Consider the following 26,886-nt stretch of genomic DNA (forward strand, 5'->3'; position numbering starts at 1 on the left):
AAGATCCAAACTTTCCACAACAAAAGTAAATGTGCATTCCTATTCTGTAAAAACATTGATCAAACTTCATTATTTCATACTTAGAAAAGATGGAGAGCAATGCTGCTTTAATACTGTTGGCTCTCATTGCAGGCTTTCAGTAGACCACAGTTTAGGGTTTTTCAGTGGTCGTTATTTTTTTATTTTTAATTTTGTGTGTTTTCTTCTGTTGCTTTTTTTTGGGGGGGGGGGGTTGTTTGTTTGGTTTTTAGTTTTGCTTTTTTTATTTTTAAGAAACGATTCTGAAGTGGAAAATCGCTGGAGCTACCAGCACCAAATTTCCTTCTCATATAGATTTTTGGGTATAATTTCGGACATTTGTAACGCCGTGTTGAGACACCCCACCACCCCTGATTCTTTCTGCACCATGAAGCACAGCTAGCACTGCTTCATGAACAGACCTGAGTTCTGATCAGAGGTGTCTAATCCCTGCTAAATCTCTTTCTCAGCTCACTCCTGAAAAATTCGGGGCAGACTACCTTTTCTTTTTTTAAGGTAAAATTTTGTTGCGATGAAGTACAGAGGTGTCAGAAGAAAAAAGACGGACCCTGAGTCTGTATGCTCTCACCTCTTCGGAGGCGGAATGCTTTGGCAGCAGAGACGTGGTTGAAATTTGAGCAGATTATACATTTGAGCTTGTGCATAAATGCGAAAAGACTGTCCTAATGCTGGATATTTCTCCATCAACATCAACCAGGTGCTGCTGTTGCAAAAATCTCACCTCCGACTGCTTGCTCTGTGCATGTGTGCACGCACAGCGATGCACAGACTTTGTTCTCTCTTCATGTCTGAAATTCATCAACTACCCACCCCCGTTCCCAGCCCCACGTCCCCTATGTGGAAAAAAAAAAAAAAAGACGTGAATCCGTTCAGGCTTTGAATATTGTGTAAGAAGCCTTCTGTGTGTATTTTTTTTTAATCTTCAAATGAATTAAAGACAACCTGACAATGCTGTCATCTGTCTTCAACGTCACATCAAGGCAAGAAATAATGATAACAGAGCAGCAGAAGGACGCCCACTGAAACCTGGAGGATATATATACACATATATACACACACACACACATATATGCCTTGAAACAGTTTGAAAGAGAACAAAATTAGATTACCGCTCTTAGGCTATCACGGTAAAAACGTGTGGGATTTCGCGTGTGTGTGTGCGAGAGAGTGGCTCATCTTTCCTGCCTTATTTTCTGAAGCGCGTGCTACTCGATCCAAACCACTTCTGTGGGATGGGACAAGAAGACGAGCAGGCACATTCCTCGTTCCCAAACTACCACGACCAAAGGAAGCACAAAAATATCTCCCCTCCCCCTCCATCGTTTCAGGTTCACGTTCCAGTTAATAGCAAACGTTACTGCTCTCCTGAGGCGCGGGCCAGAGCGGGCACGCTTTACGCGGAGGCCCGCGCGGGCACGTTACGCGCAGCTGCCCGGCGGAAGAGGGGCTGCTCCCGGGAGGAAGGGCGAGGAGGAGCGGCTGCCCTTTGTGTGCGCGGGCCGGGGCCGCGGTCGCTCCCGGGCGCCAGGCGGCGCTGCGGGCCCCGCGGAGCGCAGGGCAGCGGCCGGAGCGGGGCCGGGCCCGGCCGGGAGCGCGGACACCGCTCGGGCACCGGGAATCGCCCCGCAGCCCCCGAGGGCAGCGTGCCACTGCAAACGGCCTGCCCAGATAGCAACAGATAGGCCGGACCAAAAAAAAACCCCTCAAAAACTAAACCAGAAATCATGGTGGTTTGGTTTGGGGTTTTTTTTTGTTGTTGTTTTTGATTTTTTTTTTAATCGCGCTTGTAATCTCATTCGCTCTGAAGGGTAAATAAATTGCAGTTGTATGAAAAACAATTGGTGCTACATGTGTTCATAACAGATGGGATCTTATCACAGTTTAACTGTAATAAATCCTGACTTCTCGAAATTGTAATTTCTACTCCATGCTGGATGTCTCTTTTCTACTGTAATAATAGGGCTACGAAGTCTTGAGAGCAAGCAGAAAAGTTTTCGCTGCTAGCATTGCTCAAGAGCCAGGGCATGCTCCTGCAGCCTCTTCCCAAGGGCGGCTCTTTGAAAGTTTGCATGAAAACGCATCTGAAAATCAAAAGGGAGAGAACACCCCGGCGTACAGGGAGACAAACAGCTGATCCTTCCCCCGCTGGGTAACATTATTTACTAAGGCCAACGATAATAGTCCTTAAAATACATGCAGAAAACCTAAGAACGAGCCCTCTGTGTGAAGAAGCCCTGGCAAATGACAGATCACGGTTTGCATTGTGAAGTGAAAAAATGCGAAAAGAAACCGAGCCCCCGAGGAAGGGGGAACCAAACTTTAGATTAATCCCCCCTCGCTTCAGCTCACAAAATTAAAAAATAAATTTGAATAACCACTGAAAGGATAAAATTATAATAATAAATTGTCCATATTCACTGAAGCTGCGGGACTAATTATTTTCACCATCTCGACTTCCAATTGCTGTTTATCAAGTCGCAGGATAAATGCTTGTAAATCCATTACATTTCCATAAATCCTTTCGCCACTTTGTTTTTGGCCAATGCTTTTGCAACATTAATTGATTTTATTGCACTTTCTGAAGTCACTGTTTATTAAACTCAAGCAACTTCTCTCTGAAAGCGTTGAGTTTTTCCATCGACATACCAAACCCGCGAACGGGAATTACTGAGGTTGCTACAGGATCTAGTCCCTTTTTTTACACCCCTGCTGTGATTTTGATGGCAAATGCGAACTGCAAATTACAAATTTCTAATAATCTACGCTGTTACAGAAAACAGCCCCTTTATCGCTGTTGAAAAATTAGTCTAAATCCAAACAGCACTTTTCCCCATTGTTTTTAAACGGGGGGAAGCATGAAATGCTACTGGGCGATGGAGAGCTAACACACTAAGAAACGCTCTGCGAGTGTTTTACGTTACTTGGTGGACAGCAGTTATTTTTAGGAAAGGATTTTCGATGTGTAACTAGAAGTCCAACGCAATTTAGAAATGAGTACACAAGCTTCCAGGTTTCTCAAACCCTTCTCCCCTTTTCTTCAATCACCTTAAGAAAACTGGCCCCAACCAGCCTCAAACTGATAAATGATTTCTGACTTAATAGCAGCTGATTTCCAGCTCCTTTACCAGTCACGCTAGCCCCGTGATCATTAGTTAAAAGCGTGAAAAGCTAACGCTGGTGTTGGGAGCGCTCTCGCCCGGTGCCACGCCGCGCCCAGGCACCCTGGGCAGCGAGCCGCCTCCTCTCCCTCCATCACACCTAACCAGGAGGCGTCCCTGCCATCGGCGGGTGCTGCGGGGTCACCTCCAGCTACTTCAGTGACGCAAGAGTCTTGTAAAACGCAGATAATTGCTACAGATCACAGAAGACATGTAGAACTGCCTGTTTTAGGTGGGACAACATAATGCGGTTATTATGAACGTACCCTTTGCATTACAGGTTCAGTGTTTGTAGCCTACCCTTGGCTCCTCAGCCTTTTTAGTCACATAAGCCGCTAGCCACGAAGGCGTTTTGCAAAGACGAACGCATCAGCTGTTTGCGATGCATTACTTACACTGGGAGGAGGAGGGGAAGGACAGGGAAAGCCAGCCATGGAGCTGCCCCCTGCCCGTGCCTGACCCCCGCGGGCGAGGAGGGCAGGCTCAGGGCCCCCGCCCCGGGCCAGCCCCCGGACCTGCCGCGGCCCCTCCGCGGGGCACCCGCTCGGGATGGGGCACGAGAGAAAGGCCGGAGCGCCTCCCTGCTGCTCGGGACGCCCAGGGGCAGAGCAGCAGCCCGGTGCCCTGGCCCGAGCAGCCACCTCGGCACCCTGCCGGCACGACTAGGAGAAGCATTCGGCTTCTCACGGCAAAGCGTCCTGTTGGGAAAAGGCCACCTCTGCAGGTCATCCACTGCCACAGCTTCAGAAGGGTCGGTTCAGCTGGGGCGGGGACAGACAGCTCAGGTGTGAGGGACTCGCACTCTGTACAAGAAAACTGATCCCACTACCAGCACCCTTTCAGCCATCACAAGACCTAAAACTGCAGCTGCAATGTAATGGTTTACTTTCACTGAAATTAGTAAGCATCAGCCCAGATTCTCAAGCACAGCAATCTATCTTAGGGTTGCCGGGAAATCTCTCCCCTCTTGTACAATTCACAACCCTTAATACTCTCTTTGTGGAGATGCATTTTTTTCTACCAGGAAAGATCAACTACTACCATCATCTGCTGCATTCTTTCTCCTTGGTTGAAGTACCCGTCTCGAGGCAGAGGAATATGCATCAATTCCCCAAGCTAAAAGATTTCAAACCCACAATCCTCACCTCTTATTAGGGTTCCTCAGTCACCGGGATAGTCTAATGTGGGGAAAATCTCCATTTGCTCCTTTGAAGGCATTTCACTTTACATAAAAGTGCACTGAGCCAGAGGGAAAGTGAAGGAATTAACAACCCAATGGTTAGAGTGCTTACCAAAGCCCAGAGCTCAGGTGTCCCAGTCAGTGCTCAGATCTAATCATGTTCCTACCCACTTTCTTCGCCCAAGAAAAAGCTTTAAACATTCCACACAGAAGAGGTAACATTTGCAACATGCCCTTTTCACCCAGAATGGTAATTAGAAGAGCTGAGTCTCTTACTCTACTCAAGAGGAATAGGAAAAAATCCAAATCTGTAGCCACCAAGTTACTAGATAAATAGCTAACAGAATAGGCACCTTTGAGTGACCATTCTTCAAAGAAAGTAGAAACCACCATGGCATGTTAGGTGACTGCAAGCTTTGCCTGACAAGGCTTTAGTAAAATGCAAGGTTTCCCACTGCATGCACTGATCACAGAGCAAAGAAAAACTGGTTCTTGTAGTAGAGTTGCCAGCTGTGCAAGTATTTCTCCTCTTTGGCCTGTATTTTTGTTACTTTGTCCCACCCCATATGGAGCCACTGAAGACCATCCCCACTAACCTGCTCACCACTGCCTAGATCAGGCTACCACAGAAATTCACTGATGGAGATCAAAACAAACCCAGTCAAAATCTTACTTGTCCCTACATAGTTTTACGAGAAGATTAAGTTAATTTCGTCAACTTCTAAAGAGAAAAAGAGTTGCCTTATAGAGAGTTTCCATCATGAAATACTTGAGCTCATGAGTCTGAGAACATTCATAAGATTTTTTTTTCCTATTTCCCCTTCCAATTCCCTTTCTTCTGCAAGATCACAGTTTCCTTACATATATATTGCACCAGCAGGCCCAAGGAATGTGTTCCAGATAAAACAGATGAGTAGAAATAAGTGTAAGGGGTTTTCTGTTTTGGTTTTATTTACTTATTTAAGAAGGATCAGCTGCTAAATACATTTCAGTAGAGGTGTCAAAAATTTAATGACGAGAGCTGATCACATTTATAATTATGGTCTTCAGGCTGCTTTTATGGAGTTTGGGTAAAATGGTATGCTTGATCATAAGCAGATATCCTTCATACATCAATAGGTTTATAAAAAGATTGAGAAAGGAATTTAGACCAGATGCAGCAACTGATTTTTCTAGTTTAACTGTGTAATTTGGTTGAGAAACAAATGGTTGTTGATGTATCTACAAAACAGGTACTGACAAATTCTCTGAGAAAACTGGCTACTCACAGTACCTCCATCTTGTTTTAAATAAACTGGGAAAGTGTTATAGCAGGTCTTACCTCCTCAATGACCAGTTAACACTTTTAATACAATTTTAATATACCTGTTTCTAACATAACTGAGTAAAAATGGTGCAATTTCCTACATGTAGGTACAATTAAAGCTAGCAAAAATAGTGCTTAACTCTACCCCTACTGATAGTTACAGCAGTATTGTTTAATCCCTATTAGAGAAGGCACTTGTGAATCATCATAGCTGTGTATAAACCAGGTCACAGGTTATGAAAAAAAGCTAACTCTATAAGGGAGAAAATATTTATTCTAACTAAAACACTTAAACTTGTATAAACACTGTTCCACATGGTTAATTGTGTTTGCTGGTTAATGGGATTGTGTCAATTTACATTTATACATTGAAGCTATTAGAACTTGCACACATCCTAAGCCCACAACCTAATGTGAAATTCTAGTCAGCCTGAAATCCGTAGAAGTTTTCTAGCAATTCTGAGGAAGGCAGGATTTCTCCTGTGACAGAAGAAGCCCTAAAGCTTACAAATTCTAATTTCAAACATAAGAATAGGTAACACAGTTGTACAATTCCTGACTGTTTGGGAAGGGGCCTGGGAACACCTTGGAGCAAACTATGGGAATTTTGATTTTCTCTCTCTGATGGTTAGGAGGACAAAATCTGAAGAGGCCATGCAAGGTACATCCATGTAAATAGGTAAGAAAGAAAGCATTGAACTCATACACAGAGAAGAGCTGGTTTTAGCCATTGTATCACAGACTCAGTGAACTTGGAACTGATGTCTGTCAAGATAATAAGAGCACAGGGAGTTTAATCAGCACATCTGTCTGACCAGTCATCTCTCACGTTTTAACACAAGAAATTGTCTCATTTCAGGGATGGGTGAGATGTGTACATTTTTATTTCTTGCTTGTTATTTACACAAAAAATGTCTCATCCAGGTCTTTCCCCAAGAAAATAACAGAATACTACTTTTAACTTAACTAAAAAGAGCCCCTCAAATTCCTATGAATTAGTAAGAAAAGAGAGGACTATGAAATGTTCTACAAGTTTGTTTGGTTGTTTATGCTGAGTACCTCTGAAATATCTACATCTGTTCTGACAGCTAATAATTTTGGATGAAGCAAACCAAAAAAATTAATTATTGAATAAGTAATTTAGTTCAGCTTTTGTATGCATAGATACACAGACTAGTTTACACACGGAGTACTAGAAGAATAATGTAGTTAGCTGTGCATCCCCATCTTGAAAACAATTATTGCATAACCACGTCATTTCATCAGCTATTAAATGGTAAACTCATTTGCGCAACATTTTCCCAGTTTTTCTGTATTGCAGGCATTAAAATGAGGACAGGCATATTTCTGTGAAGTCTCTTTTGATGTATTTTGTAATAGTTTCCTTTTATGTGTTCTAAAGCTCACAACAGTTTTTCCTGCCCCCAGAATTAAACTACCCTCTCCACCACACCCACATCACAAGCTGTCCTTAGGAATGCAAGTACATACAATCCTGGAAGTGTAATAATCACCATCTTGCTCGTTACCTGGAACCTCCAGAGCTGACTCACAAACCTTTACACCTCGAGTTAAATATCCTAGCAAGCAGCTGGAGCGTACTCATATCCGCCGCTGGCCAGATGCAGCCACAGAGAGGGACGCATAGCACAGTGAACAGTGGGTTACATATGCATACCCACTCAAAAGCAGGTTAAAGATTGGCTAGAGACTAATCCATTTTATAGGCTCAGAAATTGATTTGCAGAGAAGCTGAACTACAGGTGCTGAAGTCTGTTTAAAAAAAAATTAAAAGCCTAACTGTGGTGGTGCTGTTAGCAGGGTTCACTGCAGCAGAGGAAAGCATGGAAACATGACATTGGAGTCTGGTATTCCCTAAGTCTGGGTCCATTGTGTGCAGCATGACACAGTTATTCTTTTCCTGGAGTGGTGGCTAAGGGTGTTTGCTTATAACCACAAAACTGGGGACAAAATGGACTAACATCCATAGTACTAACATGCAGTTATTTTTGGATGCAATGTACAGTACACTTAATCAAATCCTCATCAGAACAACAAGAGGTGACAATATATATCTATATTGCTGCTAAGTAGTGAGACTGTTAGAAAGTAGCCAGCTGTAGAAATTAGCTCTGCAGCAACTCAGACAAAACTGGAGTAAGTTAAACAGGAAAATAAACTAAGTAAGTGGATCTCTAAACCTTTACGTTCCAGAAAGGCAAACTTTGGTGCAGTTACATCAGCTGGGCCATGGAGTTATTAGGTTGAATAGGGAGCAAAGTCTTGCTAATACTTCACATAAGAATGTTTAAACAGTCAAGAATCTACATTCCAAACACAGTAAAAAGAAAAGAATTGTAGAAGGAGGTACCAGGCCAAACTGGATGCACTACCACCCCAAGCAGTGTTAGCTGTGAAAAGAGAAACAGACAGAATAGATGGACAAAAGCACTTGTGTGTGTGCCCATCGGTCCTTAACTGAGAAGCACGAGGTGAAGTGAGAATTGCCAAGAGAGGAGCTGTCGTAGGCTTGGCAAAGGATATTAAAATAGATGAAAATATTTTTTTCAGTCACATAAATGAAAGAAACAAATGCAGTAAATATTAAGGATAATACAGGCATGTTCCAGCCTTGAATTGATATGTTGTATTCATTTAAATGAGAACAGTGATACTGAGCATAGGGAAACAACTGATAAAAAAGGGAAACAACTGATAGGAATGACAGTAGAGAATAAAAATCAGATAAGTCAAAAACAAATCAAATCTGGTGCAGTTTCAGACTATGAGTCTAGCTAATCTCCAATCCAACCCAGAATTCTAGAATTGAAGACCACAACAGCAACAAGGAATCTCTACCAAACTCAAACAAAGCAAAACTGATACAAGCCAAATAAAGTCTATTATAAGAATTGAAATATGATGTCTGACATTGATATTTTTCATTCTGCTTCCAGTAATAGAGAAAACTTTACAATAGTAAATTGAAAGCAACAATGCACAGATAATAGATAAAAACATTTAAGAGATATAGCCTAGGATTATTGAAAGTAGATGATGACACATTAAATTTCTCTGGCTTAAAGACAAACCTCAAATCTATAATGTGCTAAAAAAGCAAAAATGGTATAATATCTCCATATTAATAGGGTGACTGCTAAAATACCATGATTGTGGATCACCACTGTATGGCAGCTGGTGCAACTTCCAACAGAGCCATGGAAAAACAATAGTGTTGTGTAAAGGTCTGAGAAGAGCTCACCTGAAATACTGCATTCAAGCTGGTCACCTGCATTTGAGAGATTACCCAGACTTAGAGCAGGTAGAGGAGGACTGCTAGGTAGATAAGGGCAATGGAAAGCTTGTTTTATAAAATGAGATTAAACAAGCTTGATTTATTTAGTCTGCTATAACAAAAGCTGAAAGACAGGATTGGTGTCTAACTTCTAGTTAAAAAGCTAAGAGAGGAAAAAAAATTAAAAGAGGATTTTGGCATAAGTACAACTGGACTTTAGCTGGCTATGAATTTTTTTTAAGTGTATGGTGCTAGCTCATTGTTTTTGACTTTATCCCAAGCCAGTTCCAATGGCAAATGGCTCACCAGCAATGTTGTAAAGCAATCACATTCTGTAACAGCCATCCTCTGGGAATAGTGGGAATAAACCACACAAGGGTTCTTAACATAGAGTACAACACACTTCAAAAACAAATTATCCAATGTGACGGCTGCAGTAGGGAGGGGAGGACTCAGTAACCCAGCAAGTGCTGTCCTGTTCCAAAGCTTTGCACAATGCAGTTGGTAGATAGAATTAAATCTACCATGATAAAAATAACATTTATTTATGACACAAAGCACTGTATAATACCAATGATGAGGTAAACAATAGTATAATTTTCCCTTTTCACACTTAGGAAGTCCCAGGTTGGTATTTAAAAACAGAAGAAAGTCGCAAAACAACGATGTATGGACAACCACATTACACGTAAAAGAGTTACAGAATTCCCTTCTGAAGGGACAAGCTGTTATGACAAAACTTACTTTTTCCTGTGGAACACAAGTTATCAACAAAACCCACAGAATCTTCAGTCAAATGCATCAACTTAAAAATTTTTGAACAAAATAAGCCTCCCAAAAAGAATTCTTCCTTAAAATGAAATACCATACCACAAGATACACAAGTAACAAACCACCTAAAGACTACTCCGATACAAAAATTCAAATCCTTTGTTTTAAAGGAAAACAGATCTTTACGAAAAAAGTTTGCTTTCAATAAAAAGGTAATAACATTTCAAACAAAGAAGACTTAAGGAGATGATGATCTGTAAAGGGATTTTTCTTGATACATACTTTAAAAATCTCCAAAAGAAGTTAAGGTGATGACAAACAGCCTCGGAGGGAAAGGAAGGAATGGATTTCAGCGGAGGCACTGACCTGCGGGCAGCCCCGGCGGGCGCCGCTGCTGCTGCTGCTCCCGCACCGCGCCCTTCCCGCAGCCCCGGCCCCTCACGGCCTTTCCTTCTCCCAGGACAACGGAGCAGCTGCTTCCATCTTCCCAAACACCGGCTTCGTGCACCGCGGCACCCCGCAGCCATTGCTGCCAGCTGTGACGAGGGCTGATCATCCCCAGGTGAGCGCCTCAGAACGCCCAGCTCCCTCCGTTTGCCCACTCAGTGCTGCTCGTACTGGGTCGGAGCTGGTGCCGGGGCAGACTCCTGTGAGGCAGCCGGACACTGCCGGAGATGCCTGCAGGGCTGCACCCAGGTGCTGTACGGCTCAGGCTGGGTTTTCTCCTGTCAGTGCCCGGGAGTGGGACAGGCACATGCTCGCCTTCCTTCTCCAGAAACCCCGGCTGATGCCTCACCTGCCTTTGGGCCCTCACTGCTGAGGGGAGGCGCGAGGGAACCTTCCAGAACCCCCGGAGGTGACAGTGACTCGGGGCTCCTGACACTTATTTAGAGAATAAAAACATATCTGAAAAATGAGAAACTCTGTTGACTGGTCCTATTTTGGAAATCTAGAATGACCTCCCCAACAAGAAAACCAACTGGTCTTGGGCAGGTGATTCTGAAAAACGCTATCACTGAAGGTTTGTGTAATGCCTGGTAGCTGCAGCCCGCTGTGACATTAAACAAGGATACAGACTCCTGCCCACAGCACTGAAACTGTAAAAGTCATAACAGAGCTGATATCTTCCTTCCAGTCTGCTGGGGAAATACCAGGGGAAAAAAGAGAGCTGATCCATCTTCATGGGCTTTTCAGGAACTGCTCTCTGCTGAGAATACAGCTGGGATGAGTTCACACTAAACATGCCTCAACAGCCAGCACCACATAATTTCTTAGAGGCTAGAAAGTTTCCATATAGTGACAACTTTTAGGTGCAATTGAATCAAAAGCTACACTTACTTATTAAAAAGATGCTAATAAGGCCATTCAATACTTGAATTGTTGACACCTGAATTAAAGAGGAGTATGAAAGTGGAGCTACAAGAACTACACAAAGTAGAAATTGAACCATTTGAAGTACATATTAAGAGTTCCAACGGATATTTTACATCACGAGCAGCAGGTCCCAGTTGTATACATTCATTAATCTTGTCCCTTCCCTGAAATGTATAGCTTGCTGTTTCACTTTTCTAAAAAGCAACAAGAGCTAAAATCATTTACAGAGATAATTGATAGAAATGTAACAGTGGAAGTTCTGGGCTTGGACATTAATGTTTTCTAAAGGCTTTGAGACAGTACTCATGACAGAATTAGGTAAACATAGGTGACAAACACAAACAGCATGAAGAAAAAAAGTCTTTGTGGTTAAAAGGTCTAATATGTAGGGATTTTTTACGAAACTAGAACAAAGATTAATTTACTCCCCCTACCCCCTTCCCAAAGAAAAGCAATTCAGTTTTTTTTTCCTGGACTTATATATAAAGTTGATGTCACACTCTAAACCTCTTGTTTTTGGCAAAAAAAAAAAACCCTCTTGCTTTTTGGCAAACAAAGGAGGAAAAAACTTTTCCTTCTCTCCATAGAATTATTAGTTTGCTAATGACATTTAACACAAAATATGAAGGATATTGTGTGCAAAGGACACAAGTAGTAGGCTAATAGGGGTGAGAGCTTGGAAGATGCCTACTCCACAAACAAATGTGTCATTTTCTGATCTGTCAGCTGCATTTAGTAACAGAGATACAGATTTCCTGTAAATGCAAACAGAGAGAGACTTGACAATTCATCTACATACAGAGCTGTGGTGATTTGACTGAGAGCTTGACTGCACATGGAATTATTCAAGAATAAAAGCAGCATCCTTACTGAATAACTGTCTCGTGCAGACATGTTTGTTCTAGAATACAAACTAGAATAAGGTAATTATGTATGTGATAAGCTTCTACATATAGAATAATTTTGTAGGGCTGTGGCAATTAGGTTCAGATGCTGCCTCAGCCTGAAACAGTTTTCAAGTAAAGTAATATCTTAAACTTGAATTTTTGAAAATTTCTTCATTCAAAATTCTGGGAATCCCTTCCAGGTTTTGGGTTTTGGTTTTGTTTTTTTTTTTCTTTGTGTTGAAACTAATTTGTCTTTGATTGAGAACAGGTTTTAAATACATTAAATCACTGTAGATTTCCTGTACTTTTCTTACAAATTTCATGTAATCCAGAGTCTTACCTGAGCTCAAGCCTCTGAAATCTGGATTTATGTATGGCTTGAATTTATGTCCTATCATTCTAGGGATATTCTGACTTGACAGTCTTCCAGTATCAGTTCCACAGTTCCCTAGAGTGAGGATTTCTGGCCCTTCTGTTTACATATTCCCACACTCCTTCTCTGTATAAGACAGCACATATTCCAGCTGCCTGTGCACCAGCAGTCTCTGGTCAGATGTCTCTATGAAGTGCTAGGAGGATGGAGACTCACACGTGAGCTCCAATTGCCTTCTGGTGTGAATAGAGCAGAAAGTGCCATTTCAGGAGGGACATCCACAACTGTGGTCTGCAGAAGTTTGTACAGGAAACTGCAAAAGATGTGATAAAATAAATTACTAGTCTTTAGCTTGAAAGAATAAAAATTTCAGTATTGAATCCTGCATAACGAAGAGACCGAAGCAGTTCTAAAATGTTTCTATTTCCTATCTCTGTTGAAAGGACTATGAATATCCCACCTTGTTCTTCCTCACCTCCCAGTAAGCATGAAAGTTGCCGTGAAAAGTCTTTAACAGCACTGTGAGATTTAGGACATAAAAGGAATGGTCCAAGGCAGAACTAGGGAATCTAGACCAACTGATCTATACATTAGAGGGTTTTCTGGAATGTGACTCACAGAATAATTGTTTATGATACATCACAATATGAAGTACCTTAACTTAATGAGGGAGGAAGACATTCCACTTCCTTGGCACCACACTTCTTATATCATAACCCAGCCCCCCAAGTTAAAGTGGACCAAGATAACTGCAAATCAATGTTTCAAATATCAGATTATTTTTAGCTATACCTAAATTGATTACTTTAATTGTTTTAAAATCAAATCTGGAAATATAACACAAATGTCTGTATACTTCATACACTTCCACTGTAAAACTTGTCTTACTGCTGCACTGCAAAATATAGTTTCAGTAGTGGTATCTTTATGGCATAATCTATGCTGTGTCAAAGTAGGTTAAATTAAATCTTAAATTAAGAAGTTCCTTAGTGTCTTGCACCACTGGTCTTTCCCCTTTCACAAGGGAAAGATTGAGATAATGTCATTTGTAAAATATAAACACAATTTTAATATTTCTTCACTTCTAGTTGTTAATGCTTGAGAATTTTTTAAAGACTAAAAAGTTAAGACATCTGAAGATTCTGGGCAGGTCGAGCATGGCATGTTCTTGGAGTCCCCTGCTATAACTAATCTGCTGAGAAGACAGCAGCAATGGAAAATCCTTTTAGTATAGGTGCTGTCCAGCCACAGAATTTAAAAACCTTAGGTATAGGGATTAGCATTATTTTAGGAATGATGGAGGGAAGCCTGCATCCAGGGGTTTGCTAATCTGAAAGAGTAGTAATGTGTCAGGCTTTTAGTCTGATCCTCTTGTGCCCTAGTCACATCTGACAGTATTTTGGGTTTAGGTGTCTTAAATCTACAATAATTACCAGTCTGTCTGTGAGTGAGTAAACTGGATGAAACAGCTTTTGGACAAGTGAATGATCAGAGATGAAGTAAAGAAATATTAATTATGTAAAATTATCAACTTTTGGCCTTGCAAGCTGCTTAGTAGTAGAAGGACTTTTTCTGTCTTTCCAAGGATAAAAATCCTCTTGTTCTTTCCTTGCTTTGTTGGGGCTTTTTACCTTAGGTAGGTCTGAGACAAGCACCCAGATTACTGAGAGCATATGGGGAAAGAACAGGGAGATTTTTCTTGGATGACCTATGGCAAGAAATGCCTAAAGGCTTGTAATTCAGATTGAACCAGCACTTCTCATTCATCAAAAAATTGAGAACTATAAAAGAAAAAGAGAGAAGTGAGGAAACAGGGATGAAATTGCAGCCCTTTTCTCTGACGTGGAGCCAGAAATGACTGGGCAGAACTGGTAGCAGCAGGAGGATTACCTTACTGCCCCACTAACTCAAGTGCCTGAACCCTGCTCTAACATCTCTGGGTACCTGTGGGTTGTGCGTCACACTCAGAGCCGTGCAGTGACTGACAGATGAGGAACAAGTCCATGAGCTTGTGCAGCAAACAGCTGTTCCTGCTTCTCACCAATTCCCATGCAACCACTCAACTCTCCACTACCTCCATTAGTGAGACTGTGTTGCTGATTATTAATGTTCCTTTAACACATACCTTTCAACTTTGTTGTTTACTACTGGCAGAAGGGATTCTTGTAATGTTTTACATTACAGTAGTTGGTATTTTAACACATCTTTATTATTAGCACATTGATATAATTCTAAAATATTTTAAGGTGCAAGTTCATGGGGAAAAAGGAAGGGTCATGAAGTCATACCAAAAAACTTACATAATATCCAAACTATTTTATAACATTAGGAAAAAAAACCCAGGAAATAAACAGTGCTCTACAAGAGAACAATACATTCTCTTTTTATTCCTTCATACAGGTTACCGCTCATTGTGAAGATAGGGCACACAGCCCTACAAGGATTAGACATCCTTTTTTCAGTGGTGGCAGATGCTTTCTTCTTTGCCAGTACTGAACATTTTCTTAGTAGCAGTTTTGACTCTGTATCCAATTTCCAGCTGTATGGATGCAGCATATCAAAATACAGATCACTGTACATTTCAGCATCCTAGAATTATTGGCAGCAACACTTTTCCTTGGAAAACATTTTCTTTTACTGTTCTGCAACTGTGTTGTTAAGCTTTGTGCTGTATGCTCTCAGTAGACTTGATTCTGTAAAACAGTGATAAGATACACTATTATTCAGAGAGTAATCTCATAATCTTGTCCTGATAAATTAAAGAGTTGGCCTAAGGACACTGCACCTTCATGTTGAAAGGTTCTCAGTGCCTTTGCAGTCAAATAAACCTGCATAATAATTAAATAATACCTTTTAGATATCACATATACAAGTGGTATTGATTGAGATAATGGACTTAACAAAGCTGGCGTAGTCACATAGTTTCAGAGTTATTATTTCAGGTATCTTAAAAGCATTCCCTGTTTGTGGATATATCACATTTATAGCTGCTTCACAAACCACTGCCACATCGCCAGTGTTTGCCTTCTAATAGCAAAGTCCTTAGTTAAGTGCAGAAGTCAAGAAAACCAAATTCTGCATAGCAAAAATGTAATTTTACGTATTAATATAAATACACACAGAACTTGCAAAGATAAAATTTACTTCAGAACACTTGTTCCATTAATTGAAAACTGGAACAACATTTTTCCATTAAAAATTGTCTTCCAATAAATTGAGACTTGAGGGTGGGTGGTTTTTTTGTGTTTTGGTTAGCAAAACCAAGGTGAGTTAAGAAATAAATATATTAAAATTCCTTTAAATCAGAAAGATGTTTATACTAACTCTAAACTCTGATAATAGTTGCATTCTCTTACAAGGAACAACCGGTACATTGATTGTACAGTGTCTGTTTGACTTGGGTTTGCAGTACCTCTATGAGTTCAAGAGAAAAAAATGACTCTTTCACTCTTTTCCAGGTTGCAGCTAGACTTCATAGTGAAATGGGCCTGTTAAGGCCAAGTCCCAATTCAGCCATGTGATTTTTAGCTCATAACAGGGCTGCTCAGCATAAAATCCTATTTTCTTGGAGTATTTTTTCAAAGATAGATTAAAGGAAAATGGCATGTTTATGTAAAACTCTGTGGGTATTCTAGGAAAATCATTGAGAGAAATCCTCTGCTCATGAAACAGGAACTCCCTTCACTGGATGGGTTTCTTAGTGATACTCCCCACTTCCCCCCAAAAATCACCAACAACACTGGAAATCACCTTATGGCTACTGCAGGACAAAGACTAACATCTGGTTCTGGTCTGCAATATTGTTTTGATAAGATAAAAGCTTTTGCATTACTGTCAGGAAGCAGCAAGGGCAGCTGCCCTCCCAGGGAACGGGGAGCCAAGGGCAATGTCACCAGGGCAGGGTCCTGGCTGTCCCAGGCAGGAGGCAGGGCAGGACCATAGACAGCAGCTGATATTCAGCCAAGAGCTCAGACAACTGGACAAGTTTGTGGTGATGAGGCAAACCCAAGGCCAAGCTGGAAGGTCAGGATGAGACCCAGTGAGTGCAGCTGGAATCATGACCTTTGAGCAGGTTTGTAGTAAAAAAGTGAAGCCAAGGCCATCAGCCCATGGGTCAGCCTCAGGATCAGTGGGGCCCATGACCACGGTCTTGCTCAGGCAGGGACTGAGGAAGCTCCAGAGCCTGTGGGCACAGGCTGGGGGAGACCACAGGTGAAGTTTTTGAGCTGGGAGGGCCCTGACAACTACAGAGTAGAGAACTGTCACAAACTCATGTCATGTGAGCCATTCAAAACTCCTTAGAGATGCTAAAAATCTTACCTTGGGATGTTTGAAGGCTTCTAGAGATAAAAGAGTTACCCCAGAGTTGTCATGTTCCCTGAAAAAAGTGTTAGTTTTATCATTCCTGTATATTATTTAAACCTGACTTACTGCTTCCATTCAAACCCAAGTTACTTTGCCAGTGAAAGAAGAATGGAAAATGAAAATCACTAACCTATAGAGACATATTTATAATTCAGCATATGCCCAGAACTCAAAATTTAACAAAATTATCCCAGGGTCATCTCTTTACTAAAGTTTCACTACAATAACAACTGAAAAAAAGGGCAAGTCTAAAACTTTGTCTAAAACTTTTTATTCATTTCATATAGAACAAGCCTACTGACACATATAGGCACTTATCTGAAGATAATGATTAGTCTTACTGCAGAAGTATGCTGTTCACAGAGTTTCAATTTGGACTCATTCTAAGGTTATTCACTAGTGAAAAAATTTGCTATAGAAGAGATTTTCTGCTTTTAGTGCATTTTTAGGCAGTTCATACTGGCTTATTTTGTGTAAATAAACAAGAATTGAGAAATCTAAGGCTAGGTAGAGGTCAGGTTTTGTCACTTAGGTTCTATTCCTAAAAGGCCTCTCCTTGCAAATAGTACTTCATACAGAATGCACAAAAGTGAAAGTTTTAGTCAATTAAGTTTGTTTAAATGGCACTATGGGGGATAAGCCCCAACTGTTTCAGAAAGTGTTATCCTAGTGTTCAGAGACCTTGTACTTAGGCAGTCAGCCAGAATCTATCACCATGGATTCACAATAATCAAGGCCCTGACAAGTTTTATGTCTAAAGAAAACCAGTTAGTCAATTAATGGTTAAAGACTTCAAAACATCTTTTTGTTAGTATGACACTGATTCAAAAGATAAAAGACTAAGGAAATCTTTTCAATACTTTTCTGTTCTTTTCCCCAAATCTTCTGAGGAGAAGGAATGACACAAAAAAAAAATCCAACCACAAATCCTGCTAGAACACATAATAGTTAACTAGTAGCCAATCGTTTAGAGTAACACTTCCATTAGCAATTGGTACATTTCCCCTAAAACAGAAAGGAACTTTCAATGGATTTTACGGTTTCAGACTTCAGTCTTGTCTTTAATTGGATGTGGCCATTTAATTTTGAATGAAATAGTTTTTCTTTTATTGCATTCTGGTACATGCCAGCTTTGACAGAGAAAGCCAGCAACATAATGCTCATATGGCACATTAAGAGCGACACTCTGTTGTGGCTTTGCACTTCAGAGACCCTAAATTCTACAAAATTTGTTCATTAAAAGGCTTGACTACAGCAGTCTCAATAATTGAAGGAGGGACAATTGCTTTTTTGCAAAACCTATTTTTGAACTCTATGAAGGGAGAAAATAACAAATTATCTGCGCCAATTTCTCTTCATATTCTTTAGCTAGCTCAGACACATCTACACTTATTGCAGGTGCTCCTCCAATGAAATGCTGTGGGCCCAGAAATAAAGAATATCAGACTGCATCATCACAGAGATTTTGCTCATCCTAAGATCTAACAAGATGTCTTTTAGGAATGTATATTTCTTCCGAAAACACATGGTTCTGATGCCTAAAGTTACTCAGAACTCACTGCTCTCAGTGCCATTGAGCAGACACTAAATATTTCAGTGAGGCTCACCATGGTCATAATGCATGTGCATACACACTGCTTTGCAGATTTTCTTTGCTTGTGACTTTGACCCTTTTCACCAGCCATTTGGATGCCTTCTAGAACAGCCACGGATTTAGGAAGTGCCAATTCCTAGGAATCTCTCAAAGAAAATGTTCACCCAGTACATGCCTGCACAACTGTGCTGACATCAGCAAGCTTTTCCACGAACATAAATTGTTTGCCAAAGGAAAATTCAGTGCTTTCTCTTACTGGCCTAACTTAGGGAAATTATCTCTTCTGGGATTAGTGCTCAAACAGAAAAATGCTACCACATCACTGGACACAGTTTTCAACTGAAATTCTGCAGTCCAATGAAGTCCTCAGCAGCAGTGCTGGCTTCCAAAACACCAGTTTTCTTGGTACGCAAGAGGCCCAGCTACGTAGATGACCTTGAATATAAAATTTAGATATTCAAATGCAGATGCAAGTGCATCTGCAGACCTCACCTGAGCTTTAAGAATATTCTATATAGATAAGATCCAAAACCAGAGGAGTAATTTATTCTCCTACACGAGTTTCAACACCAGTCTGGAGAATTCTTTGGCATAAAGCTACTCAGGATACTACTACTGAAGACCAAATTTTTAAAAAAATTATTTTCAGGTTAGTTTGCTTCCTTCAACCATGAACAAACCTGCAGCAAAACCAATTCTCCAGTGGCAAAATATTGCACAGGTTTTCTCTCTCCACTCAGAAAATCAACTTCTGTTACTTAATTGCATCCATCTGAATAATTTTAAACCCATCTTTTACTTTTTTTCCTGTCCAAGTTCAATAATTGTTATACTTGAAGGCACCTGCAGAGAAGATTGATGTATCATCTTCCAGCAGCCATCAGCTTTCTGAATGTATAAATTGTTCATTCAGGACTCAGTCACAGAGATCAAATAGTCTCTTCACTCGTACCACTGTAGCAGCTTTATCAGTAAGGTAGACACAGATGCGTTCCATAGGTGCCACCATTTTCAGAAAAACAACCTCAAAGCATCAACCAGGATTCATTATTTTTATTTGAATAGATTTCCCAAACATCACAGAGTTTAAGGAATGGTAAAGGGCAGACTGGGGACAGCTTGTGTGGGAATTAAGCAATTACATGTCCTTTGTATTTTTCCCAAGGTAATATAAACAGTGGTTGCTAAAGTTCAAGGAGATGACTTCAGCTATGCAGGTTAAAGGTGTCCTTTTCCACAGAACTACTATCACAACCTGGCTGATAGCCTCTCCACCTTGTAGCACTAGCAAGGGATTTTCTTCTGTGCATAAATTACACTAAATTAACCATCCTTGGCAGGTTGGTGGTAAAATTATATATTTTTAGTGAAGCCAGCAGTTGGAATTTTCAAGGGCATTTTTCTTTTTGCTTCAACAGGAATAGCAGTGAAAGAATGTCTACCCTGAAAAATTCTGCCCTTGCATTTCCATTTTAGCTAGAAACCAAATTGTTTTTAAAAGGTGCAGATCATCAAGAGAGGGAGCCTTTGTTTAGTTTAATTTTGAAGTTATAAAATATAAAACTATGAAACTGCAGTAAAAACATTTCAGCCACTTAAGCAAGGATGCAATATATTACCAAATTTTTCCAGAAGCAATGAAGATTGAAAGCATGGTTTCCTTTTTTTGCCTTTTCTTTTTGTCACAGCAATTAAACTATTCTTTTGTGGAAAAAAAAAAAAAGAAATAAATGTATGCATCTCTCTATTTTCAAGGATATGCTTTCATCAACTCAGGTCTAGAGCTATTTAGAAAACAGGAGAAAATACTTATCGCTGTTTTAATTTGATTAGTTAAATGTTGCTGGAAAAATCAACACTTCAACATGTGAAACATTTTCATTAATTTTACAATGTCAGTAGGTACTGGTTCCGCAAAAAGTCAGGGGGGGAAGATCTATGCCCAGCAGCCACAATGTATTGGAAAAAACCAGTTCAGTATATCTGTCCCCAAACAGAACCAAATAGAACTGAGTTGCAACCATTAGAGTTGTTGCCTCTTTCCAAATCCAAAGCATGAACTCTCCCGAAAGAGTCCCCTTTCCAAAATGCTTCATGCATCAACCATTGAAAAGAAATGAGAAAAAAGGCCTAGCTTTTCAAATGACACAACATTGGCCAACCAGAAAAGCTGAGTCATGAATCATTTGTAAAAAAATTTGACTTTGGTCATTGCTACAACACACTTGGAAATCCTTGGGTACTCTAGGCCTGTATATATGAATACATATACATGAGTAGAGTTCCTCTTGGGTTTCCCACTTCTTCATCTGCCAGCTGAAATACTTTGAGGTGAGAGGGGAGTTTTGCTAAGGGAGAAAGGTTTACAGATCTGCTATAAAGTTCACAATCACATTTGACCATATTATAACCCAGCAGAATTCACATGTAAGCAAACTTGACATGTTTGCATGAAATCCACTGAGAACCAACTTGGGGGGATTTAAAAAAATAGTGGTATAAAAATAACTAAAAGAAATTCCATTCTATTACAATAAAATACCCAACTTAAGCTAATTATTTAAGCATGCTCTTCAAAAGAAATATAAAAGCTTTAATCAACATTGTGCACATGAACCAAGACTTAATCAACTACAATTATCAAATTCAGCTAGTGGTAAGCCACAGCTCTGAAAGGTCCCATTTGGCTGATAAATGCAACATTTTTTTAATATATACAATAAAAATAGCAATATCATTTAATGTGAAATGTGAAAAAATTATTGCAACAAAGTGACCCTTGCTCCCAAGCTGAGAGTTTGGCTGTGGTCCTCCACTGACTGAGACTGTGAGCATGGTCTCTCCAATAGATCTGATTTACATGGTGTGAGTGTGCCTTTTTGTATACAAAATTTCAGCACACAGCAATCTCTGATGGCTGATTACCACCCTCCCTCTCTCCTTCTTCCCTTTATTACTGGGTTTATAATGAAAACGTTGACACTGCCTTAACTATGGCAACATTAGCATTTGCCATTATAATTAACAGATTCTTTTTTTCCCTCTTTGTGATTTACATGCATATATTCTTCCCAGTGCAGCAATTACAGATGGTATATCTTGTAACATATACCATCCCTGAACAAGAAATACATTCTTTTTGGAGTATGTCTCTGATAAATTTTATTTAAATATAAAAGGTAATAGGCAGAAAATGTAGTTTGCTTACAAGTTTCCTTTATGGTTGTTTGACTGTCACTTTTCTGCAGATTTATGATAATCATCCTTGCAACAAAAACGTTTACTTCACTGTCTAAATAATAAGGTAATTTGTTACAGCTAATTACTCAAGTGCTTCCTTAATCTCAATTAAAAGATTCAGGCTTATTTTCTACATTTCTGCAGCAGTATGCTCCAGAATATCTTGTTAATGTATTCCCAATCACATATTTGTTAAGGAATGCATGGTCCATGCAAAACTGAAATGCTAAAATACATAGCTGCAATCTTAAACAATGATTTATTGTGACATGGGATGTGGGACATTTCCACAGCTTTTGTGATTGCAGTAATGAAGCTGTAAACCAAATAGCATGAAATGAAGCAAGGCCTTACAATTTAATCAGCTCGTAAACAGATCTACTGCATCAAGCAAATGACATTATTATCCATCCGAAGTAAATCATGCTAATCTCAGGAGATAAAATCAACATCATTAATGGTCACATGTCATATTCATCAACACTAAACCATCCCTTTTGACAGATTAATCCTAACTACAGCTCCCACGATGTATGGTAATAGGGCTTGTAGCATACATTTCATTCAGCAGTAAGGCTAACCAGCACTCTTAGTCTGCTATTACAAATAATTTTTTTATTGATTTACATATTTTAAAATGCATTTAAGGTGAGGTACCATTAAAAATCCTGTCACTATCACATATTTCTTCCTCACATTCTCAGCCTTTATTAATAGAAACTAAACAACGTTTGCCATATAAATACTTTCTTTAACACACTGTTAGTGGTAATTAAAGAGTTCTGCCTGTGTTTTTCATTCAGCAATGAAAATATTCACCCCTTTTAATAGGGTTTAAAGAATTATTGATACTATTATTCTAATATCTCATTTGTAGTGTACCAACGCATAGGACCCCTAGTCATGGATCAGGGCTCAATCAAGACAAGTAGGATCCTGAAGACTTTATTATCTATTATCCCATCATTAATACAGCATCAAAAACCCAAAGATACATTTACGATATTATGATATTCACTCTTCATTGCAGTTTAGTACGTCCTGCAGACTGGTGGTGTATTTTTGCCCTGACTCCAGTTCCTGCATACTGCCTATTTGTTCCAAACACAAAATATATTTATTTATCATGGAACTGACCCTGTATGAATGCTTTTGAAAAGTGTCCACTATTCAAAGTGTCACTTTCCTTGAACAGGCACTGAATTATATTGACAGGCACATTATCAAGGGCTGCTGACTGACAGAATGAATGACTGCGGCTCTGTGCCGCATTGCCAGTCATTGACTGAGTGGGTGCAAAAATTATCTACAACCTTTGGAGATCTAAAGGACTCTGAACTATGGCTAGAAAAGAAGATATATGCAAGTGATTTACTTGCACAGCATTTATCAACTTAGTGCAAACATCTCAACTATTGCCCAAACTACTTCACTAATGTAGAAATTCATTAATGGTCTATTCTCTTTCCTGAAACTATTTTTTTAACATCCCTTTTATGCAATTATTAATGTCACATTATTTAATACGTGTTTATCTTTCACCAGGGAAATGGTTGGTGGTAATAATTTTAAAAGCAACCACTGCCCCCTGCATTTTTTTTAGGCCAATGTGGGTTAAGATGCACCTTAGTAAGGTTATTAGAGCAAAGCAAAAACAATATCAGAGACTGCCTGTGGCTGATGTGTAGCAATCAGTAAGTCTGGTTAAGAGAGAAGGCAGAATGCTTCCTGGACTGTGCTGGGGTTTTAGGAAAACACTAAACTAACCATAAAAGCATTTCATTTACATGCCAAAAGAATTTATTCACCAGATGTATTTTTGATATTTTTGATTGACATAATGGCAGCTTGAAGTAGACCACAAAATTCTACCTTATCTATTGACTAGAAAAAAAGGGGTAATAAAATATTTCAATAGTGCATTAATTTCAAAACCTCAAAGCACTAATGTCAAATTTACTGGAATCCACTGACCTTTAAACAGCTTTTAAAGATTTTATGACTTAGATTGTCACATTACTTACCAAGAATCCTTAAGAAGCAGTTTTTTCCATCTATGGTGTGTTTTTAATGTTGAGCTTGTGAAGACCTTCCCTTTTCTCTCACTGTCCCTTTTACTCTCACTGCTCCCATTCTTGAAGCTCTACATAATTACTTAATCTTTGACAAGTTGCAGATATCTGTGGTGCTTATTAGTGATCGTGGTTAGAGGACTAAAAGAATCACTGATGAGGAGGAACAAAAACCCCCATCTTTCTTACAGGATTTTTGTGCTATTGCATACTGTAGTGAGGGGAAGGTGTCATTGAGCTAGTACTCCTCCAGAACTGTGTCCTGGTACCTCCCAGATGTGCCTGCTCTTCAAAGGTTTACTAGTAAAGCCAAGATGAAAGCAATCTGTATTTTAAGGCGTATGGTTTAGGTAAGCAAAAGAAACAAACCTGTTTCTCAAGCAGTACAAGAAAAACTGGCAACAGGATTTCCTGGTGGTATAAGCGCATATGAAGTAGAAATTTTGCCAGCACAGTTATGATTGTAGAAGACAGTATAGTCTCAACAGAGCTGTGAGACCAAAATTTTCCTGTGTAGACCAAGTCCTAGGAAGAGATATCACAAGCAAAAATAATTATGTGCTGAATAGAAAAGGGATGGATTGTCTCACTTTAATCTGCAAGAAAAGAAGGAACAAAACCATACAGAGGGCAAAAGACAGCAAGGGTGCCTCTAACAGCTCACTTAGGTGCATTTCAGGAGTAGGGATTTGGATCACCATTGAAAGGTTAAGGATAGTCCCATGGGACTAGCAGATAGTTAAGAGTAAAAAAATGTATTAATTTTATTCTTAGTATTTGGTTCCTCCAGTTTAGTAAATATATGAAAAAACCTTCCTTGAAAATTTTGTAGAAGGTATTTAGCAGTAATACTCACATTGTGAGTTTAAAATACCACATGATCTTAAGTATTTTTTATCAGACTGTAGCTGACATACCATTAACTAATGATATAATTACGAAGACCTTGTTAATCCATTTGTTTCATTTTAGAGACACAGCGGTAATAGGAATATATGCTTGTTTTTCACTCTCTTGTCTCTTGATTTTAAAGTCTCCTTTCAAAGTCTTCTGCCTCCTACAACATTGTCAGAGATAAATCATGCAAGCATAGGGATACTTACAGTTACTTTAAGGCTCAGTAAAGACAAGATAGAGCAAAACTCAGATTTTTGTACTCTTATACAACTTTTGATGTAAGGTTAGTTAATTTTAATTTTTTTTTGTTTTAGAAAAATCACTTGGAAAAGGCCTACCTGTGCTCCTTTGTTCTCCTCCTTCTTTAACTCTCTTCTGAATGCCATTTCCTACACTAGAGGAAAAAAACAGTTTATTATTGTATCTTCATACACACACAGGATTATGAAAGCATGTTGATCCATTTCTTAGCTGTTGACAGTGTAGTTGGAAAACTCTGGCAACACTTTTTTGTACTGTTTGGATTTTAAAAGGGTCTTATAAACACAAACTTGAAAAGGCTGATTGGCTTCAATGGATTAGCCATATCTATCTCAAAAACACTTTTGAACTAATATGCACGTTCCAAAAAGCAATCATCAAAACAATATCTTTACAATATAAAAAATAATTATTTATACGTGTGATGCATGCTCCTTCAGCAGCCCAGTTAATTTTCAGTTTTATGTAATACTCAGAGGGAACTTGAGTATTCAAGGTCTGCATTCTTAACTGAATCCCAGTGGGAAGATCAGATAGCATCTGGCCTTTGTGAATCAACACAGAGTGACTGCTGAGAAGGAAAGTGTAGTCCTCTGTTCCCGTTTACTTTTGAACAGCCACAATATAAATAGCGACCAGAATTACTTCCTCCTGGCTTCACCTGCAGCAGGTAATGCAGTGGTTTTGGCTTGTTAGTCTTTCAAGCAATCTAGTGAGCTAGGCAAACACAAAAGTGTTGATTCATTAAGTGCCATCTCAGCTCTTGGGAGTCCTTGGGAAACAATGCCTGAGTCACCAGTGTTAATTCATCACAAAGTTCCTGAGGTAGGGCATCTCCTCCATATCCCTTCCCATCCCCTGCCATGGAGGAATTCCACCTCTGTGGAAAGATCTAGCCTGCAACCCAGCCAAAACCAGCTCAGTCTGCCTTGCAGATGCCAGCGTGTTCAACTTTGGTTAAAGAAGTTCTGTTGTAAATAGAAAACATTTTGACTAAAAGCTGTCAAATTGCAGCAAGTAGCATAGTCACCAGGCTTTATTCAATGTCATTTTGTAGAGGGAAAGAAAAAAGCCTTCAAGGAGATCATATGAGTCATGGGATTGGGTTTCCAGAGGGCTCTTAGGGATTCTTTTTGACCAAGAGTTTTCTAACACTGTTAGAGCAGGGGCTGTGTGAAACTCAGCAATTTTGACTGTCATGCTATTTTTCAGTTCCAGCTTTCATCACTTTGTGCCTTTTGGGTCTAACTTTGCCTCCACTTAAGTGGTTGTCAATGTAGAATAAATCACATGAAGAATACTTAGGGCCATGTTCTGTGCCCAGCCCACATAATAGAGGAAGGAATGAAATCCTCAGAAATAAAGGGGTATACTCTCTCTTCAGTATGACCACTAAAATTCTGGAGAACAAACTGTTACACTGAAGATGAGAAATACTTGTTTTCTCTAGCATGTACTAGATTCAAATCTGACAGGACTCACAGACTTCTGAAAAAAATCTCTGTCTTTTGAGCACAATGCATGAGTAGAACAGAGTAATAAAGAATGTATTGCACAATGCATGAGTAGCTGCAGTACAGATTAATATATTGTGATGGGTTTAGGAGACAGAGGGGTGTCCAGAGCTGGACCTGGAACAGTCAAGCCAGTGATTCATGGCTTTTAGTAGTGAGGCCAATGATTCTTGAATTCCAACCTCTGTAGCCATGCCTTGCCATTCATTCTTCAAATGCAAAATATTGCAGACATTCTTTCTCTAAGAGACACATGCTAAAGGACATTGGGACTCCTTAACAAACTGGAAAGTTAAGCACTTCTTTACGTTTTAGGGCAGCAGATACACTGGGATCTTAAAATACATTTTTTAAAGATAAAAAGAATCTTGCATAGGAAGCTCATGTAAGTGTGAAGACTCTAGAGAGCAGCCAGTTTCACTGTAGGGAAAGCTTATTTTGTTATTATTAGCAGCCTGAGGTGTGCTGATCATTTTACTCCTGGTATTTTGCCATTTCTTAACAAGTATTGCCACAAAATGACTCATAAAAAGCAGTTTTTGAATGAAGCTCGGACATTT

At 39.6% G+C, this 26,886-nt stretch overlaps 1 long non-coding RNA gene across 1 annotated transcript in view; it reads left to right on the forward strand.

The window, feature by feature from the left end:
* The first annotated feature begins 10,124 nt into the window (after window positions 1-10,124).
* Window positions 10,125-26,886, forward strand: part of LOC135306447 (uncharacterized) — a 62,232-nt gene continuing 45,470 nt past the window's right edge. The window contains exon 1 of the long non-coding RNA XR_010367266.1: window positions 10,125-10,311. This is a non-coding gene — a long non-coding RNA (uncharacterized LOC135306447). The remainder of the gene's footprint in view (window positions 10,312-26,886) is intronic.

This window comes from Passer domesticus, chromosome 8 (genome assembly GCF_036417665.1).
Source record: "Passer domesticus isolate bPasDom1 chromosome 8, bPasDom1.hap1, whole genome shotgun sequence".
In the NCBI taxonomy this organism is placed as follows: Eukaryota; Metazoa; Chordata; class Aves; order Passeriformes; family Passeridae; genus Passer; species Passer domesticus.